This window comes from Vigna umbellata, chromosome 5 (assembly GCF_029865625.1).
Source record: "Vigna umbellata cultivar VRB3 chromosome 5, Vumbellata_1.0, whole genome shotgun sequence".
Classification (NCBI taxonomy): domain Eukaryota; kingdom Viridiplantae; phylum Streptophyta; class Magnoliopsida; order Fabales; family Fabaceae; genus Vigna; species Vigna umbellata.
Genome location: NC_142169.1, coordinates 45,589,753 through 45,610,345, shown reverse-complemented (window position 1 = coordinate 45,610,345; position 20,593 = coordinate 45,589,753). Strand labels below are relative to the sequence as shown.

Here is a 20,593-nt window from a genome sequence, read left to right as displayed (position 1 = left end):
AGCCTTGTCAGAGAGCAGGAGGATCCATTTCACAGAGACAAGAGATGCCTCAACAGCCTATTCTGTTTTGTGAGGTGTTTGATGTATGGGGTATAGATTTCATGGGTCATTTTCCTGTTTCTTTTGGTTTCTCTTATATTCTCCTTGCTGTGGATTATGTTTCAAAATGGGTGGAAGCTAGAGCCACCAAGACTAATGATGCTCGGGTTGTTGTAGATTTTGTTAGATCTCACCTCTTTTGCAGGTTTCGAGTACCCAGAGCAATTGTTAGTGATCAGGGAACCCATTTTTGCAACAGATCCATGCAAGCTTTGCTCAAGAAATATGGGGTGACTGATAACAGTTGAAAAACTGTTATTTTCATGCTTAAAATTGATACTAAAAGCAACCTTTATACTTAGAAACTAGCTTCAAATCATGCTTTTCTTCATATTTTCATAAATAAGAGAGCTGGACAGGTTTATGCTTGATTTCAGTGTTTTTGTGCAGGTTTTAAGGTGAATTTGGTGAAAGAAGTGAAGAAGGAGAGATATGGAATCAGAAAAGACATCAAAAAGTGCAAAAGGAGAAGCCGAAGTCACCGCTCAGCGGCAGTTTACCGATGAGCGGCACTCAGGAGCTCACGGGAGGACCGCTGAGGGGCAAAATGGCCGCTGAGGGGAAGAAACGTGACACGCACTTACCGCTGAGCGGCACTTTAATGGGCTTGGACCTAATTTTCTGTAATTTACGAATACTATATAAGCTTTAGGGTTTCCTAGGGTTAGGTATCTTTGGCTGGAACGAAGCAAACACTCTCTCTTCCACCCCTTTGAAGAAGGATCTTGGATGCTGAGGCTTCCTCTTCACCTTTTTAGGGTTCTATCTTTCATTCTTTCATTGTAATTCATCTAGGTTCACCATGAATATGGTGAACTAAACTCTGTATGTTTGTTGGGGAATCAATGTAATCTTTTGAAGCTCTCATATATGGAATTTGTTTTTACATCTTTTAATTAAGACTTATGCTTTCTTTCATCATTAGTTAGGGTTTTTCCTCTTTGCGTAATGCTTGCATTGTTTAACTCATTCGATGCATGATTATTGGTTTTGTCGATACGGGCGCGTACGGGGAAGTCTAGATCCGGGGAATTTCTCCCAATATCATATTGGTTGTCGTTAAGCTCCTGCACTTATGAACTGATCATTAGGAATGCTAGGAATTGTATGAACTCGTGATTAGGGAGAAGCCTTCTTGAAAGGTACTTTAGAGAGTGGCATTAACAATGATGATTTGAATGTTGAATTCCTAAAATATATGAGAGTGGATAAGATGAAATTGACCCCCAACAACATATTCATACATATATTTCATTGAAAGTGTTTATCTTTTGCTTTTTGCCATTGATCAAAACTTCATGCATACATATTTAATTTTCGTCTTTTGCATATAAAATCCAAATATTTCGTCTTTAAGTCTTAGCTAATCAAGAAACTACACAACTAAACTAGGCCGTGAGTCCTTTGGGAAGAACGATACTTGGTCTTACCAAGTTTATTACTTGAACGATTCGGTCACACTTGCCGATTGAAAAACAGATTTGTGACATCATATTTTGGTGTTCATAAATTTGTCCATCAAGTTTTTGGCGCCGTTGCCGGGGACTCGTGGTTTAACTGGTTAATTTGTGTGATTATTGATTATCTTTGACTTATTTTTTTTATTTTTAATTTAAATTTCGAATTTTTTTATTTTATTTTATTTTTCTGTTTATATTTTTCAGTTTGTATTTTATTTGATTTTATTTTATTTTTCTGTTTTCTGTTTTTCTGTTTTCTGTTTTTATTTTCTGAATTTTATATCTTCTCTTATATCTTTTTGTGCTAACCAAATTTTTTCTAGGGTTTTGTGTTCTTGTGTATGCAGGAGGCAATTCGAACTAGGAGCAAGAAAACAACAGAACCTCTGCTTGAAGGATTAGAAGACAGTAGACGGAGGAGAAGAATCCGAACATCTAGAGAACTTTTTCCTCCTCCGGAAACTCTGTTGCAACCATCACCACAAGGTTCTGTTCATAGCACAGAAAATATGGAGAACAATAATATCAGAAGAACTCTTGCTGATTACACCAATACAGTTGGACCTCAGCACTTTAACAGCATAGCTAGACCAAGAGTCAATGCAGCTAACATGGAGGTCAAACCAGCATTGATCCAACTGGTGAAAAGTAATCAATTTAATGGGTTATCTCATGAAAGCCCATATGAGCACCTTACTACATTCAATGAAATTTGCAACACAGTCAAAATCAATGGGGTGCCAGATGAAGCGATCAAACTTAGTTTGTTTCCTTTCTCATTGGGAGGCAATGCTAAGCTTTGGTTGAATTCTTTCCCAGAAGGAAGTTTCACAGAGTGGGAAGCAGTGGTAACAAAGTTTTTGAACAAGTACTTTCCACAATCAAAGGTGACAAAAGGCAAGCAAGAGATTTCTTCATTTAAGCAGGGCATGGAAGAATCACTGGGGCATGCATGGGATAGATACAAAAGTCTACTAAGAAAAACACCCACGCATGGCTTTGAAGAACAGGAAGTAGTCTTAACTTTCCTTGAAGGGCTTGGTTCACAAACCAAGATGATGCTTGACGCCTCAGCAGGAGGAAATATCAAATGGAAAACTCCAGAGGAAGCTATAGAAATCATTGACAATATGGCTACTAGTGATAATGAGCTGCATAGTGAGAGAGGAGCTCCTATGCAACAAAAAGGGGTTCTTCAATTACAGACACATGATGCCTTGCTAGCTCAAAATAAAATTCTAACTCAACAACTGGAGACTCTGACTAAAACTCTTGCACAATTACCTAAAGAGTTAAAAACTGCTGCACAGGTACAAACCCAGTTGTGCGAATTATGTGGAGGTGACCATATCAATGGTCAATGTGCTTTTCCAGTGGAAGTCATGGAGGATGTTAATTTCATGGCTAATCAATTTCCATACCGTCAAGGGAATTAATATCAAGGGTGGAAACCACATCCAAGCATTGGTCAAGGACAAACTGGGCAAGCTAATCAATATAATAAGCAGCAGCAGCAACCAACCTTTTGGCAACAGTTATCTATGCTTAATGAAAGATCAACAAGGTTGGAAGAAACTCTTCAGCAATTCATACAGAAAACTGAATCTTCTCAAAAGAGCACTGAAGCTGCTATAAAGAATTTGGAGATTCAAATGGGTCAGATTACCAAGCAATTGGAAGAAAGACCAAATAGAAATTTTGGGGCTAATACTGAGGTTAACCCCAGAGAAGAGTTCAAGGTGGTAAAGAGTGTGAATGAAGAGATAATTGAGTTAGAAGAAGGAGAAATAGAAGAAAGAAGAGAAATAGAGAGCAAAAATACTTTTCCTTTTCCAATAAATCAAGAGAAACAATAGGATTTCACAGAATTATTCAAGATGTTGGATAATGATGCACCTTGGGAGCAGATTCTACAGAAAATCACAGTTTACACAAAATCTGATGAGAACATCTCTACAAAGAAAAGACGTAGAGGTGATGAAGCAAAGAAATGTATAACTGTTAAAAAAGAGCCATTCCCCCCTAAAGCATCAGATCCAGGCAGTTTTTCTATCCCTTGTACCATAGGGAAGAAAAAGGTAAAGAAAGCTCTCCTTGATTTAGGTTCAAGTGTTAATTTGATACCTCATTCTTTACTGGAGCAAATCGGCAATGTGAAAGTGAAACCTGCAAAGGTTAAAATAGTAATGGCCGATGGATCTTCAAAGGAGCCATGTGGGATTGTAGAGGACATTATAGTTTGTGTTGGCAAACTTCAGTTCTTGGCAGACTTTGTGGTGATGAAGATGGAGACAGAGAAGATACCTATCATACTTGGAAGACAGTTTATGAAAACGGCCAGGGCTATCATTGATGTAAATGAAGGTATAGTGGTGCTCCAGGACAGAGAGGAGAGAGTGGTGGTAGACGTCTTCAAAGATGAGATGCAAGCAAAGGAGGAAGAGGCTAGTTATAAAGCTGCATTTCGAGATGCACCCATGACTAGCCATAAAGATGAAAATCCCCAGGTTGCAGGTAACCATTGTTTGTTGTTTCAGGTACCTAAGGAAGAAGAGACTGGAAGAGGAGAAGAAATTCATAGCGACTGGGAGAAAAGAAGACTCCAACTTGGCTCACCTGTAAGAATCAAGAACAAGTTGTGGGTTGTGAAGGGCTTTAAAGAGAAGGAGATGATAGAGATAGAGTCTCCATATTCTAGAAGGACCAAAACAGTTCAAAGGAAACATCTAAGGAGTTGGTGGAATGACAACATCAACTATAAAGAAGATGGAACTTGAACTTTATTGGGTCAAGCTAATGACGTTAAAAGAGCGCTTGCTGGGAGGCAACCCAGTGGATTTAAAGACATTTGATTTGGTTTTTGTAATTTTTAATTTGTGAACATTATTTTTGTAATTATTTTGTTGGAAATAGCATCTACTGAAGGATGCTAAGGTGGTTAAGTATCTACTGAAGGATACTAGGGTTGTAACACCTACTGATGGGTGTTGGTAAAAAAAATTTTGCACCTACTGATGGGTGTTGGTGGATTTTGGGTCAGGCTCGTGACGTTAAACAAGCGCTACCTGGGAGGCAACCCAGTTGATTGAATATTTCTGTTTGTTTATTTTAGTTAGGGTTTGCATAAACATTTTTAACATTGAATTGCAGGGAACCAGTGAGGGGCATATGTATGGGAGGCACGTAGGTTAAGAAAAGAAGGAGAAGAACACATCACGAAAGTGCCGCTGAGCGGTAATTTACCGCTGAGCGGTACTCTCGCAAAATGGGTTTTAAGTTCCCCTTAGCGGGACCCGAGCCCATTAGGGTATTTTTAAACCCTAAGTTGAGCACTTGCTCACACTTTCGAATTTTTCTCTGCACAAACACTCCCACATACCTTCTCCAAGGTTTTCCACATCTTTTCACTCATCCCTCTTAAGAAAATTTCTCTTCCACTCATTTTTCACTATTGTGCCATCAAAGTTTGGGGTTGGAAGAGAGCATTCTAGCTTGGAAGCATTCTTTTTGCATCTAGTATCTCCACCCAAGTAAGTAAAATGCATTTTGTTCATTCTAGGGTTCTTGAATTTGAATGTGATTGTCAAAGCATGAATATTTAGGGGTTTTGATTTCTATGCATGATTTGATGATATATTTGATGTTTGAACCGATTAAACTGCATGATTATGAACTGGAAAACTGAAAATTGCATTTGGGTGGAGTTAGGACAACTTTAAAACAAGGTTTTCAAAAATCTGCAGAGTTACCGCTGAGGGGTAAACTGCCGCTGAGCGGCACTCTGCCAGATTTGGTTTTTCTGGTTTTTTGTGATCTGAAATGTGGTACTGGTGGCGCTGAGGGGAAATTCTGGCCCTCAGCGGTGGTTTAGCTTCGAAAGGAGTTGTGTTATATGCTTTACTAATGATTAACATCATGTTCTGTGGTTTTGTAATTGTGTTTGAATGTAGGAATGGCATCCTCTTCAGGAAAGAGATTGAAAACCATGGCAACCAAAAGAAAGGAAAAGGAACCAGAGCAACCCCACTCTAGCAGGTTCCTCTCTAGGAAACATGAGAAGCACTTTAGGGTGGTTCAGGACAGGAGACTTCTGATGGAGAGAAAGATTGGAATGATACCTAACTTTGCTCCTCAATTTGGAGAGCAAGTGTTAGGGAATAATTGGGGAAAGCTAGCCACTTATCCTGCACCTGCCAACATAGCTGTGGTAAAGGAATTTAACACCAATGCTAAGAAGATTGGTGATTATCCAGCTGAGAATTATTTGGGCTATGTCAGAGGCCATGCTATCAGGTATGATCCTGATTCTATTAATAACTTCCTGGACACTGTATGGGCTGGTGAGCAGTGCCAGTTTGCTCTTTGCATGGAGGAAGGTGCTGATTGTGAGGATGTGGAGAGAGTATTGTGTATACCTGGAGGACACTTCCAAAGGAATAGATCTGGCTCAGTGGTTAACATTAGGAGGACGGATTTGACTCCTCTTGCAAAGTATTGGATGGCGTTTTCTCATGCCAACATTCAGCCATGTTCACATGTGTCAGATATTACTCTCAGCAGGGCATTCTTCATCTACTGTGCTATCAGAAACTTGAATGTTAATATTGGGCAGGTGATAGCTGATGAGATTAGTGTGTGTGCTAATACCTCAAACAACAAAGCACCACTAGGACATCCTTCTTTGATCACGCACCTTTGCAAGATAGCCGGGATGGACACTTCTGCTCCACCATTTGAGAGGCCAAGAAAAGCTATTGATGAGGCCTATTACAGACAGTACTGTGGAGGTGAGGATGCAGCTCAGCCAGTTCCACCACGCCGGGCTCGTAGAGAGAGAGGGCCAGCACAGAGCCAGACATCTGCTAATGCACATGAAGCAGAACCATTCCAGATGAGGGATATGTATATGTCTCTTATAGGTGCTCAGTTGCAGTCCATTCACAGAGGGCAGGTGGCTACTACTGAGATGATTGTGGGGATGTATGATACACCTCCAGCCCACAGGTGGACTATGGATGAATTCCATAATGTGGTAGCTTGGCCAGAAGAACCAGTGCATGGAGGAGGAGCTAGAGCAGCTGAAGCTTCAGCTAAAGAGATGGAAGAAGATGAAGCTGATGATGATGATGCATTTGAAGATGCTGAAGATGAGGAAGAAGAAGAAGATACAGAGGACAGCTCAGACTGATGAGGAGCTGAGATAGCATTTACTGATAAATGCTATCATATGATTATGCTTTTGTGGTTTAAGTTTTCTGAACTTATTTGTTTTTGTTTTTAGATTAGGGTTTGATGTACTCTATTGAACACCTGGTTTGATGATGGTTTGCTATTAACTATGATTGTGTGATAAGTAATACTGAATGATGCTTATTGATTGATTGATGTTGAGATGATGTGCACATTAAAATGCTTATACAGGTGATTCACAAGCTTTGTGAACAAATGCATGATATCATGATTGTGATTGTGAAATTAAGCAGGATGTGTATGTCAAATGTGAATGAGCTTATATGTGAGGTTTTGAGCTCCAGAGTTGTTATTGTTGAATGCTATTACTTTGAAAGTATGAATGATTTTGCCCAGGTTTTCTATGATTGAATCAATTGCTTGTTTTGCATCATATGATCAAGGCCGTTTGTTGGAAACCCTTTTTATTGGCCAAATTCATAAAGTTAGCCCACTAAAAGAGAACACTTTGTGTTTTATCTTTTGAACCCTTAGCCTTGAACATACACTGAAACCCTTGATTGAAAATCTTTACCTTGAGTTAAGTAGAAGATCTTGTGTGATATTGTTAATTGTTTAAGTTTGGGGTTGTTGGGAAAAACATGAAAAACATTGAGCTAAGAGCTAAAAAATAAGAATATGCAAAGAAAAAGAAGAGAAAAGAAAAAGAAGCAAAGCTCAATGCAAAGGCAAAAGAAAGTTGGGAATGAATAAGATGATTGTGTTGTTATGATTCTCTTAACTCAAGGATTTTGTGATCCAGAAAAACCAATTTTCTTGTTAGCCCAGCCACATTATAAGCCATTGAAAAGTCCTTGTGATGATGCATGCTTGTGAATGTTTTTGATTGTGGTAAAATGAAAGGCAAAGTTGATTCAGGTGACATTGTGATAATAGAGTGAATGAGTGATTACTTCTTATACACTTGTGTGTGAGTGAAACACTTTATCTAGTGAGGAAATATTCCATTAGCACATGAACATCCATGCTTAATTGATTGATCATTCATGAAAAATAACATTTGTTGGAATTTAAATGACTTTGTGAACACTAAAGCATGTGCACATCTTGATTGAAATATTGGTCATAAGTTTGATTGAAGTTTTTACTTATCTTGAAAAGAAGACTTTTGAATAAGTGAACCATCATAAGAATTGGTTGAAGATTGAGTTACATCTTGTTTGCTTGAGGACAAGCAAAGTTCTAAGTTTGGGGTTGTGATAACAGTTGAAAAACTGTTATTTTCATGCTTAAAATTGATACTAAAAGCAACCTTTATACTTAGAAACTAGCTTCAAATCATGCTTTTCTTCATATTTTCAGAAATAAGAGAGTTGGACAGGTTTATGCTTGATTTCAGTGTTTTTGTGCAGGTTTTAAGGTGAATTTGGTGAAAGAAGTGAAGAAGGAGAGATATGGAATCAGAAAAGACATCAAAAAGTCCAAAAGGAGAAGCCGAAGTCACCGCTCAGCGGCAGTTTACCGCTCAGCGGCACTCAGGAGCTCACGGGAGGACCGCTGAGGGGCAAAATGGCCGCTGAGGGGAAGAAACGTGACACGCACTTACCGCTGAGCGGCACTTTAATAGGCTTGGACCTAATTTTCTGTAATTTACGAATACTATATAAGCTTTAGGGTTTCCTAGGGTTAGGTATCTTTGGCTGGAACGAAGCAAACACTCTCTCTTCCACCCCTTTGAAGGAGGATCTTGGATGCTGAGGCTTCCTCTTCACCTTTTTAGGGTTCTATCTTTCATTCTTTCATTGTAATTCATCTAGGTTCACCATGAATATGGTGAACTAAACTCTGTATGTTTGTTGGGGAATCAATGTAATCTTTTGAAGCTCTCATATATGGAATTTGTTTTTACATCTTTTAATTAAGACTTATGCTTTCTTTCATCATTAGTTAGGGTTTCTCCTCTTTGCGTAATGCTTGCATTGTTTAACTCATTCGATGCATGATTATTGGTTTTGTCGATACGGGCGCGTACGGGGAAGTCTAGATCCGGGGAATTTCTCCCAATATCATATTGGTTGTCGTTAAGCTCCTGCACTTATGAACTGATCATTAGGAATGCTAGGAATTATATGAACTCGTGATTAGGGAGAAGCTTTCTTGAAAGGTACTTTAGAGAGTGGCATTAACAATGATGATTTGAATGTTGAATTCCTAAAGTATATGAGAGTGGATAAGATGAAATTGACCCCTAACAACATATTCATACATATATTTCATTGAAAGTGTTTATCTTTTGCTTTTTGCCATTGATCAAAACTTCATGCATACATATTTAATTTTCGTCTTTTGCATATAAAATCCAAATATTTCGTCTTTAAGTCTTAGCTAATCAAGAAACTACACAACTAAACTAGGCCGTGAGTCCTTTGGGAAGAACGATACTTGGTCTTACCAAGTTTACTACTTGAACGATTCGGTCACACTTGCCGATTGAAAAACAGATTTGTGACATCATATTTTGGTGTTCATAAATTTGTCCATCAGTGACGCACAGAGTTTCTACACCTTACCACCCCCAAACAAATGGGCAGGCTGAGATCTCCAACAGAGAGATTAAGAGGATTTTGGAGAAGATTGTCCAGCCCAACAGGAAAGATTGGAGTAATAGGTTGGACGATGCTCTTTGGGCCCACAGGACTGCCTACAAAGCACCCATTGGGATGTCTCCCTATCGGGTTGTCTTCGGAAAGGCATGTCATTTACCAGTTGAGATTGAGCATCGGGCATATTGGGTTGTGAAGACTTGCAACTTCTCCATGGACCAAGCTGGAGAGGAAAGAAAGTTGCAATTGAGTGAATTGGATGAGATCCGATTGGATGCCTATGAGAACTCGAAGTTTTACAAGGAAAGGACCAAGAGGTTCCATGATAGCTCCATTGTTAGAAAGGACTTCGAGGTTGGCCAACAGGTTTTGTTGTATAACTCTAGACTCGGCCTCATGGGTGGTAAGTTGAGATCAAAGTGGACTGGACCTTTTGTTGTGACTAATGTTTATCCTTATGGTGCAGCAGAGATCCAAGGTCCATCTGCAGCTAAAAGCTTCAAGGTGAACAGGCACAGACTGAAGCCTTTCCTCAGCAATCCTTCTTTGTTGGATGCAGTGGTGGAGGAGATGTCTTTGGCTCACTGATGAACCAATATTTTCCTCACTTCACTTAGTTTAATGTGCTAGAATTAGTCGGGGAATTATGCTTAAACGTCCGGTATTTTCCTGTTTTTTCCTAATTGTGCTTAATTTGATCGAAAATTCTTATTTTAACTAATTTGAATTATCTGAGCTTATTGTTTTGCATTATTAATTATGGGAAAATTTTGGATAACTTTTTGGGACATTAGAAAGCTAAATGAGAAATGGAAATTGAGCCAATGCATCTTAGCCATTTTTATTTTCGCTGGCTGCCACTTATTTGATTTTGATTCCTGAAGTGTTTACATTTTTCTTGTCTTTGCATTATTGCCGAATGAATGGCATTGATGACTGCTGCAAAATGACATTTTACTTCTAGCTCAAAAGTTGAATTCTAATAGCATTGAATGAGTTTTCTTGAAGTTAGTTCTCGCTACTTTAGTTTGGTTCAAGCATTATTTTATTGCATTAAATTTTGATTTCAGCTGTTGTGCTTCAAAACCGCAATCTACATTTTATTATTAGCTAGCACGTGCATTTTATGATTAAATGTATTTTCCTCGTTTAAAATTGGTTCAAGCGCTTTTTGCATATTTTCTTTTAGTTCCCGCGAGTTTGTGTTTTTAATGTTTTAATTTTTGCTTTTACGGTTTGCTTTCACTTCAACGCTTTTAAATCGGTTGAGTTTAATTTTCATTTTAAATTTAAATTTATCCGCATTCAAAAACACTTCCAAAATCCCCCCACTACGTGTTTGATCTAAGTCCCGAACCACATTTGGTCCTTGAGAGACGACCTAGGAGTCACTTCCTAGTCTATACTGCATTCTTTTATGCACAACTTTTGTGGGAGGTGCGACCCTCTCATCAAAATGGCGCCGCTGCCGGGGACCAATGGTTCGGTCTTAGGTCTTTCTGTTGTGTTAGTATGTGTTGTGTTTTGTCTTGTGTTGTGATGTGACGTGACGTGATGTTCTGTTGTGTGTGTGTGTTGCATGTATAAATGTGTTGTGTTTTATTTGTTTCGTGATTTTTAGTATTATTCTTTTTCCATGTCTACCTATTTTGATTTCGTGAATACTGCTTGTTTTGCTAGTGCCTCTGATTATGATTCTCCTTCTGCATGTTACTCTGATTGTAATTCATATTCTGCTGATTTCTATGTTGAGAACAATATGACTCATCCTCTAATTTATGAGAGTGCTCTTTGTGAGCCGGTTTCACTTAAGGAGGATGATCTTCATTGCGATCTCACCCCTGGACTGATACATTTGCTGCCTAAGTTTCATGGTTTTGCAGGAGAATGCCCACACAGACATTTGGAGGAGCTTCACATCATGTGCTCTTCAATGAAGCCTCCAGATGTCCCTCTTGATTACATTTTCTTGAGCGCATTTCCGCATTCATTACAAGGAGCAGCTAAGGATTGGAAAGACTCTCTTCCTCTGAGGTCCGTTACCGATTGGGGATATCTTGAGCACCAGTTTCTGAGCAAATTTTCCCCTGTGCAATATGCTTACAGCAACGGTCTTGGATGGAATGACCCTACATTGGGATGGTATGATGCTCCACAGCATCAATATCAAGAACCACCATTCCAGAGTACTTTTATGCCTCCACCAGTCCAGCAATACCAAAGTCAGCAATATGATGCTCCTGCCCAAATAACTCCTCAGCCTTCTACTTCTGAGCCTACATTGCAGGAGTTGTTGGAGCAGATGACCATGCAGAACCTTCAGTTTCGGCAAGAGAACATGCAGTTCCAGCAAGAAATAGGAGCTGCCATTCAGAGTATGACTGATCAGATAGGGCAGATGGCCACTCAACTCACTGAGGAACAGTCTCAAGATTCAGAGTTACCATTTCAGACTGTTCAGATTCCAGATGATGATGATAGTGGCATCAACATAGAAGATGGGGAGAAGAGTCATGAACTTACTATGGTGCCATCTACTTTCCCATCATCCTATGTCCCTACTCTTGCACCTGAGGAGAGTGATGAGTATTTTGAGGAGCAGGCAGGTATAAGCAGCAATTTTGAGCCAGGTAGACCACTTTCATCCTCCACCACTATTCCAATCTTTAGGGAAGTGGAGGTAAACATACCTCAAATTGATTATTCTGTTGATGATTGTGCGATGCATGATTATGATGTTGATAGGTGTGTTGATGATTATATTGTTGATGAGTCTGTTCTTAATTGTCCTTCTCTGCATGATGAGAACCACTTTTTGCTATCACATCCAAATGTTTATTCTCCATGCACTGAACATGAATCTGAGTCTGTTGTTGATATTGCTTTTGAATTTGAAATTGATTCATGTTCTGAGAGTATATCTGTTGTTCAGCCTGTTACACTGGGATTGGGTGTTATACCCCTGCATATCATTTCTTTGGAAACACATCGCACTAACCATGTTGCAGGAGGTACACATGAATTTGATAGACAAACACCCACAGTGGAAAATAAAGGTGCTAACACTGACAAAAGCTTCAAGATCAATAGGCACCAGCTGAACCTGCTCATCAACAATCTTTGCTTCTTAAATCCAGCTGTGGATGATATCTCCCTGCTAGATCAAATCTGGAGGATGAAGCAGTTCGTCCTCAAAACCTTCTTGTTGGATACTGTGGTGGAAGACATCTCCCTGAAAGTCCAAAATTGGCAACTGCCACCATGATCAGGGGAGTTTTCTTTTTCTCTTCTCCCCCTTTCCCTACTTTTATTGCACTTGTCCATGATCTGTTGACTGTTCTGATTGTTTGATCTGCTGATTGTGACACATTGAGGACACTGTGTAGTTTAAGTGTGGTCTATTTATTGGGGGAGATTTTTAATTTTCTTCGTTAGTTTTTGTTTTTCGTGTTAAATTTTTTCTTTTCTAGGTTATTTTTGTCGTGTCTGGTGTACAGTTTTACATGTTTCTCTTGATTTCTGGACTTTGTTTAGGTTGTAGATGTATCTTTCACTTCATTGATACTCTGATTTGTTTGAAATCTTTGCTTTTCTCTGCTTGAGAAGATGATTATGATGTTTGAGAGGTTGATTTGATTGTGACATAAATTACCTTGTGTGAGATTTGAGCCACTTGATGTTCTTTCTTGTGTGTGATATGTCTCTTGATTGCTTGCACATATGCCTTGGCTTGACTCTTGTTGATAATTCTTGATTGATATGCATGTTTGGAAGTGATAAAGGCAGTTTTGTTTTTGAGCCTCTCTAGCCAAATAAGCCTACCGTGTTCTAAACCTTTGATAACCCCTTTTGAGCCTATACTCTCCTCATTTCTTTGTTTTGAAGCTCATACACTACCCCTAAGTGAAAAACCATGATTACCTTAACCTTAGGGAATTTTGGAGCTTTGGAAGTGTTTTGGGAACAAGTGTGGTCTCCTTGGGGATTCTTATGAGTTGGCTAGTTGGTTCCTCTTCTTGTTTTGTTTTTGTAAATATACGTGTATCTTGTCTTTTACAGTTCTGTTTTGAAAAAAAAAAAAAAGAGAGAGCAGAAAAACAGTAAAAAAAAAATGAAAAAAAAAATTGTGAATAATTGTGAATAATGGAGTCAAGAAGAGGATGGAAGTAGAGGTTGTGGGTGAGTTTGATTGTGTTTACACTTGTTCCCCATTGCTCCTCTATTCTTTTTGGTTTGTAGCTCTCATCCATATTTATCCTCCCTTGTCCTTGGCCCCATTTCAACCATGAAAAGACCTTTTGATTTGAACATGCGTATGTGCTTGAGTGTTGATATTAGAGGCTTGCCAAGTCTATTTGTGATTGCTTTCTTGAGTGCATTGAGTGACATTGATTTACCTTAAACACTTGAGAGAAACACTGATTGTGTGCATCTGTGAGGCTCTGTTACTTTTGATTCACCTCTTGAACTGATTGATTATTTTGTCATGCTTGGAAGTGCTTGGATAGTTTCATGAGTATCTACTTTCTTTGATTTTGTGTTGGATATTGTCTACTTCTTTTCTTTGTCCAGATTTCTTGAGGAATGTGTAATTCTGTTTGTTTCCTTGTGAGTCTTTATTTTCTGTGTGTCGACGTTGTGTCACCTTCTTAAAAGCCCTTTGAACTATTCCCTGATTTGCGTCTTGATTTTGCCCAAGAGTGCAAAAGACTAAGTGTGGTCTATTTTGATGAACCAATATTTTCCTCACTTCACTTAGTTTAATGTGCTAGAATTAGTCGGGGAATTATGCTTAAACGTCCGGTATTTTCCTGTTTTTTCCTAATTGTGCTTAATTTGATCGGAAATTCTTATTTTAACTAATTTGAATTATCTGAGCTTATTGTTTTGCATTATTAATTATGGGAAAATTTTGGATAACTTTTTGGGACATTAGAAAGCTAAATGAGAAATGGAAATTGAGCCAATGCATCTTAGCCATTTTTATTTTCGCTGGCTGCCGCGTGAATGTTGTGTCAACTTGTGTGTCTTCGTTTGAGTTCAATTCTTATCCGTTTTCCATGCAATTTTTTTTCATAGTTTCGTCTGGATGTCTATTTTAACGTATAGTTTTTATTTTGTTCAAATTCGTTCTGTGTTGTTCCCAGTATTTTTTTTACTCCCCTATGTCATTCCAATGCTTGTTGTTTGAGTGATTTCTAATCTGTTGCATTGTTTGCTTGTTGTTTAGTAATTGTGGTGGCTGGAATTGATCATTGGATGATGCTAAGACCTCCCAACACTCTTAACCAAGTCCTTTAATTCTTGAATTTTAAGAAGCAAAATGGAAGGGCCCACATAGAAGCACATGGTCCAGCCAAGAAAATGAATTGGAGGTGCTGCCACGTTTTCTTGGAAGTGTCACAGCCCACACACTGGCAGCAAGGGGTGCACATAGAAGCTGGATTCATTTGGGAAGAGGCACTTACGGCCTTGATCCAGCAAGAAGAGAAGAACACACACGAAACTAGGTCTCCACGGGAATTGAAGCACACGACCCACACTTAGGAGGTGGCATCCAGCAAGGGAGCTCCAGCTGTGTTGAGGTGTCTCGACCGAGGGCTGGATAGTCTAGGGTCCAGCCGCCACTTGCCACTCACTTCGAGGAGGCTCTCGGTTTTGGATTTTATTGCCTTTTGCTTGAACATTTTTGGGAGGATGAAAAAGAAGGAAGCATAGAGGAGGCCAGCTACGCCAGCAAGAATGAAATGATGATTCTCGGTTTTTGCTTTGCTTGTGCACTGTTACAGATTTATTCACACTCATGCTAGTTTTTTTTTTTTTGCACTGTTTACTAGTTTTTCTCCCGGCTTGTGATCCTGGGGGAGGGGGATGTTTACGAATTTTTCATGATGAATGAAAGAAAAGGTTTCATTTTTTTTTACTTTGCTGATTGCACATGGGCCTTTATTTTTATTTTCTTTTTAGTTCAAACATTTTAATTGGAAGCATTGAAGCTGGAAGTGACACGGATGGAAGTAAGCACACGGTGTATTGATTTTCTCGGATAAAGAGTGAAGTGGTAATGTGTTGGATGCAGCAGCAAAAGGAATGGTAGCAGTAGGTGTCACAGCGTGGGAGAAACACGCAGCCTTGGGATGGGAATCTGGAGCAGCACATGCTTTTAGCAAAGTTTATTTTATTTTAATGGGAGAAGATAAGCATGTTCACGTGTGAGCTGGAAGCAACATCCTGGAAGATGAGGCACGGTCCTGCTGGAAGAAAAGAGAATGATCTTTGTTTTTATGAAATGAGAAGTACATTAGGTGGGAGAAGATGGGACGTTGGCAGCAATGTTTAATCATCTAAAATGAAAAAGGATGTGGTGTCACGGAGGCATTCTAGGATGCACACATTCCAATATTTTTTGTTATTAAAGCTTCAAGTGTTTCTTGCTGGAACGGAGAAGAAAAGAGAGGGCACGGCTGGAAGCATTAAAGGGAGGAAGCATCACAGTAGCGAGGGCACGACTTCTAGAAGAAAAGAGAATTGTTTTTCCAATTGTGTGAGAATGAAAAAAAGTAGCAAAAATTGGTGGTGTGCACGGTGATGGCTGGAAGAGTGGTCCACGGGTATTGGATGCATTTCCTTTATTTTTTTTAGCATGAATGGATAACTTAGGAGTAGCAAGGTACGGTGATAGCATCAATTTTAATTGCTTTAAATTCCTTTTGCAAAAATGAGTGGTTAATGGTAGAGAAGTTTATTTTCTTTTATTTCTTTTGCCTTAAAATATTTTATATTATATGTTGAAATGATTTTCTTCTTTTTGGTGGTGAATTGTGTTTGAATATTTATCTATTGTATTGTTTTCTTTAAAAGTTTTCATGCACTTTAATGCTTTCATTTATATTCAGTTGTATGTAATTTTTATCCGCAAACAAAATCACAAAACCCCCCCTTTTTCCGTGTGTGATCTGAGACTGAACCGCAATATTGGTCCTTGTGAGACGACCTAGGAGTCACTGCCTAGTCTATACTGCATTCTTTTATGCACAACTTTTGTGGGAGGTGCGACCCTCTCACCACTCACCCCACCTACCCTTCCATCTGACTTAGGGAGTTTCTTTTCTCCTTCCCTCCTCACTTTTATTGCACTTTATCGATATCTGATGACTGTTCTGATTGTTTGATCTGTTGATTGTGACACATTGAGGACATTGTGTCGTTTAAGTGTGGTCTATTAGGGGAGGTTGTTTCTTTGTTCATGTTTCGATTTTTATGTAGTTGTTGTGCCTTGTGTACAGTTTTGCATGCTTTTCTTGATTTCTGGACTTTGTTTGGGTTGTAGTTTTTTTTTTCACTTCATTGATACTCTGATTAGTTTGAAATTCTTGCTTTTCTCTGCTTGGAAGATGATCAGGATGTTTGAGAGTTGAATTGATTGTGACAGAATTACCCTGTGTGAGATTTGAGCCACTTTATGTTCTTTCTTGTGTGTGATATGTCTCTTGATTGCTTGCGTATATGCCTTGGCTTGACTCTTGTTGATAATTCTTGATTGATATGCATGTTTGGAAGTGATAAAGGCAGTTTTGTTTTTGAGCCTCTCTAGCCAAATAAGCTTACCTTGTTCTGATCCTTTGATAACCCCTTTTGAACTTTGTTTTGAAGCTCATACACTAGCCCTAAGTGAAAAACCATGATTACCTTAACCTTAAGGAATTTTGGAGCTTTGGAAGTGTTTTGGAAAGTGTGGTCTCCTTGGGGATTCTGATGAATTGGCTAGTTAGTTCCTCTTCTTGTTTTGTTGTTGTAAATATATGTGTATCTTGTCTTTTATAATTTTGTTCTGAAAAGAGAGAAAAGAAAAATAGACAAGATAAGAAAAGAAAAAAAACATTTACAGAAAAATGAAAAAAAAATTGTGAATAATGGAGTCAAGAAGAGTATTGAATTAGAGGTTTTGGATGTGATTTGATTGTGTTTACACTTGTTCCCCATTGCTCCTCTATTCCTTATGGTTTGTAGCTTCTTATCCAGATATATCCTCCCTTGTCCTTAGCCCCATTACAACCTTCAAAAGACCTTTTGATTTGAACATGCGTATGTGCTCGAGTGTTGATATTGGAGGCTTGCCAAGTCTATTTGTGTTTGCTTTCTTGAGTGCATTGAGTGAAATTGATTTACCTTAAACACTCGAGAGAAACATTGATTGTGTGCATCTGTGAGGCTCTGTTGCTTTTGATTCATCTCTTGAACTGATTGACTGTTTCCTTGTACTGAACTGTTTGGATGATTCTTTGAGTATCTGCTTTCATTGACTCTGTGTGGGATTCTGCCTATACCTTTTACTGTCCAGATTTTGTGAGAATTGTGCAACTGTGTTCCTGTTTTGGAGTCTTTGTTGTCTGTCTGTCGAGTCTGTGTCACCTCCCAGATGTTTGAGTAGTTCCCTGGTTTTCGTCTTGGTTTTGCCCAGGAGTGCAAAAGACTAAGTGTGGTCTATTTTGATGAGTCGTTATTTCTTGAATTATATTTAGTTTATTGCACTTAAATAAACCAGGGAATTGTGTTTAATTGTCTGTTATTTCCCCATTTTCCGAATTCAGCTTAATTTGGTCAGAAATTTGTAATTGTGCTAATTTGGGTTTTCTGAGGTGATTAAGTGCATTTTTTATTACAGGAAGAATTTTGGAGATACATTTTGGGACATGAGGAAAAATGCAATTAAATTCAAGACTCTCCACACAGATATTTTAGAATTAATTAAATTGTAATTCAGTAGTTTAGAATTTTTGAATCAACTCTTACATTTTGGGTCAATTTTTGGTAAAGTAGACTAGACCCAAAAGTAGAGAAAGATGACTTGGCATCTTAGGGTTTTTGTGTGGACCCCACCCTTATTAAAAGGGAACTCACGGCCTAAGGGAGGGAGTCAGCCGCCACTTGCCACACATTTTTTTACGCTCTAGGTCTTTTGAGTTTTGGGGAGACGATTGTATTCGGAACTTTTTCTTGAGGGCTGGACGGCTGGAACAGAGAAGGCAGCAGCTGTGACGGAAAATGGAAGGCAACTGGGAGTCTGGACACTACTCTTAGTTATAGACACTCACGGATACACACACTCTCTAGGGAACGTTTTGGAAAGCTACTGGGAAGCTTTTGCTGCTGGAGTTCCAGAACCGAATTGGTTGGAGGGCAACGTGCAGGAGAAGACGTTTGGCTGCCACTGAGAAGAGTTTCTGGTTGAGCTTTCATTGTAGACGGTGTCCAGAAGGGAAGGAAAAGAGCTTAGCTTCAATAGGTGTTGTTTGTATCTTAATGCTTGAACCAATCTTATTCTACACGTTGGAAAACATTGATTGAAGTAGCTTTATCGTCTTTGCTGTTAACGTGTTTATGTATGTTATTTCCACTATGAATTGCTGTTAACGTGTTTATGTATGTTATTCCACTAACGTCTTTGCTGCATCTTATTTTATTCGTTCAGCAACTGTCACTACACGGCCATGTTCAATAATTGTTGGGATATGATATTTGTTTAATTGTCTTAGGAAGGGATAAGTCTTTGGTGTGCTTGAATAAAGTATAATGTGTGAGAGGAGTGGTCACGGCATGCCTGCTGAAAAGAACATTCATTTGCATAAAAAATGAGAAAAAGGTTTGTCTAGAAGTATAGCTCATATGGTGATGAATAAAAAATGAAGGTGGAAACTAAATTGAAGTATGTGTCACGGTTTTGGAAGAGAAAAGGAAGTGGGTCTTGGCTTTGAATATTGCATGGTTCCTATTCCCTTTCTTAGAGTAGTTCACGGTTTTTTGGGGAGAGAAAAGAAGTGTATTTTAATCCCTTGTGAAGCTCATGGTGCAACACGTTAATAGGTAAGGTTTCATTTGTTTATTCTATTTCTTTCTTTAGTGGATGTAAAGCTTGTTGATTTGATGGGAGAATGGTAGCTGGAAGTAAAAAGCCGTATAGAATTGCACATGAAAATGCAACATTGATTTTGCATTAGAATAGAATTTTTAATTTGGCTTCATGCAGAGAATGAATTGGAGGTGAACGGTTGAATGTGTTAGGTGATATGGTGTGCATGGTTATGTGTTGGAAGCTTGAGTTGCCACGGCTGGGAGCAAAGAGAGCTCTTGCATGATTTGAGATTGGATGGAGGGGTGTCACCGCGAAGAGCTACTGCTGTCACGTGATAAGGGTTTACTCCAAAGTCATTCACGGAAATAGGGGAAGCACATGAGGATTGATTCGTTTGGCTATAACAATAGAAAGGCATTTCATTTGGAGTAGCATAACATTAGCATTATTAGTAGTGACCATGTCACGGTTGGGAGCATTGAATCACACACATGGTCACGGTTTTTAACTAAGGGGCTTATGATTGATTGATTTTTGGGAGACACTTTTACAGTAAAAGAGGTAGAATGTTGATTCATGGTAGCAAGTGGTCATTAGAAAAGCATTGATAACAGTTGAAAAACTGTTATTTTCATGCTTAAAATTCATACTAAAAGCAACCTTTACACTTAAAAACTAGCTTGAAATCATGCCTTTTATTGATATTTTCAGAAATAAGAGAGCTGGACAGGTTTATGCTTGATTTCAGTGTTTTTGTGCAGGTTTTAAGGTGAATTTGGTGAAAGAAGTGAAGAAGGAGAGAAGTGAAATCAGAAAAGACAACAAAAAGTGCAAAAAGGAGAAGCCGAAGTCACCGCTCAGCGGCAGTTTACCGCTGAGCGGCACTCAGGTGCTTGCGGGAGGTCCGCTGAGGGGCGAAATGGCCGCTGAGGGGAGAAAACCAGTCACGCACTCACCGCTGAGCGGTATTTTACCGCTGAGCGGCACTTTAATGGGCTTGGACTTGACTTTTTGTAATTTACGAATGATATATAAGCTTTAGGATTTCCTAGGGTTAGGCATCTTTGGCAGAAACGAGAAAAACACTCTCTCTTCCACCCCTTTGAAGGAGGATCTTGGATGCTGAGGCTTCCTCTTCACCTTTTTAGGGTTTATTCTTTCATTCTTTCATTGTTATTCATCTAGATTCACCATGACTATGGTGAACTAAATCTTGTATGTTTGTTGGGGAATCAATGTAATCTTTTGAAACTCTCATATATGGAATCTGTTGTTTACATCTTTCAATTAAGACATATGCTTTCTTTCATCATTAGTTAGGGTTTTTCCTCTTTGATTAATGCTTGCATTGTTTAACTCATTCAATGCATGATCATTGGTTTTGTCGA

The 20,593-nt window shown here is 38.8% G+C and overlaps 1 pseudogene; it reads left to right on the top strand.

Annotated features, from left to right (window-relative positions):
* LOC148198471 (uncharacterized) overlaps nt 1–20,593 on the top strand; it is a 55,072-nt pseudogene that overhangs the window by 4,476 nt on the left and 30,003 nt on the right.